The following is a 3,936-nucleotide window of genomic DNA, read 5'->3' on the forward strand; positions in this document are numbered from 1 at the left end:
TTTCTCTTTTTGGGGTTTTTTGTTGTTCTCCCGCCCTGGCGGGGGGTCGGGCTAGAAGATCTACTAGGTCCCTTCCGACCCTTAATCTATGAATCTATGAATCTATGACTTCTTATCTTTTGTAAGGGTGAAGTTACATGTTATACTTTAGACCATACTAAGGGCACCTAAAACATGAACATCCACACATTAAACTCATTAACGTGTGCTAGTGCCCTCTTAGTGTTTCAAAGTTCAGGTAGGGGTTAATTCTGGACCATGCTACCGATCTCGTGTTCGAGTAACATCAGTCTGCTTCACAGAGATAAAACAAGCAATTGCAGTCCTCCAGCATCCCAGGATGCACTGTTCCCAGCCCTCCCTCCCTCAAAACAGAGATACAGCTCAAGTGTCCTGGTTCCTAGCCATACCCCTACTCATCAGCCCTCCACGGTAAGTCAGAGCTGTTCAGGCATGGAACAGTAGGTATTAATGCTTAACATGAGATTGCTCACAGCATATTCTAACTTTAACACTACGTAACATGCCACAGATTTAGTATGGCCTAAGTGTAACATAAATTCACCCCATATCTATTTGCACTGCAAACTTTTTGGAGGGGGGGAGGGTGCCTCTTGCTATCTATTCATACCACAGTGAGCACAATGCGCATGGCTACACGGTGCCGCAAAGTGTCTTGTAACAATATCTGAGCTTGCTGCAAATGGGCTACCCAAGGAATGGGAAGCAGTCTAGACAAGCATTGTATTCTGCTTGAACTTATTAGCATGCACCCAAACACTCTGCCGCTATTTGCCAAGTTCTCTTCTCTGTCCCTTCCTGGATCACAGCCATCAAACACTAACTGAACCTGCTTGAAAAGGCAAATGAATCTGTGGAAGAGTGGAGACTTCAGAACTTTGGGGGTAAAATCAGGATGATTTTTTTTCTTACCTATGGCATCTAGATACTAAATGCTTTGGAAAAGAGACTGCCATTTCCTGCATGTGCCTGACACCATATGATTGGCCACACTCCTGACGCCAGTTATGTTGATCTCTTTTTATTGGATGGAAATATATGTACTGTTTGCTTTGTTTTCCCATGAATCAAGGATATGAGTTCTATATTTCCAAAGGACTCGGAGTTTTCAAGTAGGGAAAAAACAACCCGCAAAAGTGACCTGAGAGGTTTGATTCTAGCAAGCTTGAGCAAGAAGAATCTTTCCAAAGGGGGCTCTAGACAAAGTCAACTCAGCTTTTCTTGTTGCCACTGGTACATGGCAGAAGTGCCATATATCACAAGAAGGTAGGCTTGGTATTTGAAGGAGAGGAGGGTAATTACATACAACTGTCCCTGAAAAGTGCTGAAATTGGACTCAAAGGGACTCATTTGCAAATACAGAAGAGGGATATTTACTGAACCAGTGCTCTAAAATGAAAAATCCCAGTTACAGAGGAAGAACTGAAGGATCTTGATGCAAGTTATGTAAAAGGCATTGAGTGCTTTATCTTTTGCTGGTGGTGATGTGTCAGTCCAGAGGCAACTCAGAAGTAAATGATCAAAGGATGCTGGCTTTTTTGTCATGCCCTTCCAAAAATTTAATTAGTCAAAAAAAGAAAATCATTAACCACTAATAAGAACCAATCATCCAATGTCTCCATTCATTTTTCAGGGGCACTATGAAAGGTAGTTACTGAAGTATGTGATCTTTTCACCTGATGGGCACATATTTAGTTACTGGACAACAAGTGGCATTTTGATGTTGATCAATGGTGGTATATGCACAGGAACTATCAGTGATGCATTTCAGCTTAGTGTTCAGTGCTTTGTATTCAACATCTGGTTTTAATAAGCTGGGTATACTTCAGAGAAGGACTTCAGGCTGGACACTTAAAGAGATAACATCTCTTTCCAGATGAATGTGAGTCCCTTGGGCTTGTTATGAGACCATTTCTCTTTTTACAAGTAGACTCTAATAAAGCAGGGGGGTTATGCACTGAGCTTCAGTCCAAAGGGTTTAGATACATGTATCAATTTAAGGGAAAATGTTTCCAAGTCTCTTGACTGCTTTTAATGTCAGTGTGGGTTTGTAAATGACTAATAAAGGAAATAGCTTAAGGATGACTTTAGTATTATTATTGTTGTTATTGAAAGCTCACTTCTAAAAGAGCCTGCTATCTCCCAAAGCCTTTACTCACTTATCTGGTCTCCATTAGTATAGTGGCCTCATATGTCTTTTATGCTCACAAACCTTATGAAAGATAGGACAGGACTATTGTCTCCGCTGAACAGATGGGCAATGAAGGCATAGAGAGGTTAAAGTAACTTGCCCAGGGTTGCATAGGACATTGAACTCAGGTGTCCCAAGTCCAAACCGCATATCCTTACTGCTTGACCATCCCTCCTTTCTTGCAAGGGTCATGCTAGTTAATAGTATATATGCTTTCTTTCAGGTGCAGACATGATTAATGGAAAGAAAACTGCTGAATGTGGCAGACTTGAGCAACAAGGTTGTTCAAACAAATCAGCAGGAGCCACTGCCAGGAGTTTAGAGAGTCCTGAAGATTTATTTTAAACTAGAGAGAGAAGAAAAAACAATAAAAGCTCTCATTCTGTAACAACAGTCCCTTTCCCCCATCACAAGTACTCTTTGTATCTCATAGCAGGCACGGGTTCTTCCGGTTGCCCCTTCCCTTCTAATCCTACCTTTCTGAAGCCAGAGCTAGAAGGGAGCCAGGGGCTGAGACAGGACTTTTCAATCCCTCTGTGCCTATGTGACTGGCAGTTTGCTTAGCCAGTCTGCTTGCTTCCTCACTCCTTGTTCTATAAGGCTACACTCCATTGTATATGCTCTCCTAGTCACCCACAAGAAAGCTTCCACTTTGTGGACTGCTTTGTCCATTTCCATATCTAAAGAGCCAGCCTGCATTGTAATGGACCTAAATACAACTGGATAATTCTAGCATTCTTATTTGTCATCTAATTTATCCAGATTAAAGGATGGTGATTGGTAACCAAAAATAAATTTTGCCCCTAGCAAGTAATACCTTAGTGCTTCTAATGCCCATTTAATTGCTAAATTGCTATGGCTAAATGCCAAGATGAGACAGATAGTCAATAAGTACCATAAGGGAATATTTAAAAGAACTTTGAAGAGTTTAAGAGGGTGTTGAATCATTAAGAAGTAAATGGATGGGATTTGTACAATGAGTCCAGGGACTTCTACTTGAGATGACTGATCCTTCATGCCCCAACCAGGGCAAAATGACACCATTCCCCATTGGGTGCATTTCCACTGAGGCTGGCAGGGCACTGCAAGCAGCTCTGGGTTGGCTGGGTTCAGGTAGCTAGTTCTTTGCTTTGTGGTAGCAAGTGTTAAAGCCCCCTTGGCCAGGGCTAGGCAACCCCCCAGCATGGGTGCCAAAGCATAGCAAAGCTTGGTGCTCATGCTTTGGGGAAGAGGCCAGGGCTGCAGTGCCAAAACAAAGACTGAGCTCCTCGCAACTCCACAGCCATCCACCCCTGGCATGCCAACATCTTACAAGTCAAGGTCATGAGTGTTTTTGTCACTCTTCCCAAAAACATTGCTGACCCCTGGCCTAGGCAGTAGCTATTAGCAACTCCAGGGGTTGAGGGAGATTGAGCCATTGCACTTATCCCCAAGGACACTTCTTCTGTGCAGGGGACATGTGAAGGCCCAAAAGAACAGATTTTATGCTGGGCCAGTCTCTCTTCAGTGCATCCCAACTGCATTGCTCTGCTGGGTGAAGAGGGCTGTACCTGAAGTCTTGGCGACATCACCCATCCACCTGACCTACCCTGGAATATAGTCTCTTACTCAAAGTCAGAGTAAGCAGCAATTCCAGCGGCAGAATGAAGGTAAAGGCCTATGTATGCCAGGTAAGGCACCATCCTGAGGTCCTCGGTTTGCAGAAGACTCACCAACAGCCCATC

This window comes from Gavialis gangeticus, unplaced genomic scaffold (assembly GCF_001723915.1).
Source record: "Gavialis gangeticus isolate Ggan-Ray unplaced genomic scaffold, GavGan_comp1, whole genome shotgun sequence".
Lineage (NCBI taxonomy): Eukaryota > Metazoa > Chordata > Crocodylia > Gavialidae > Gavialis > Gavialis gangeticus.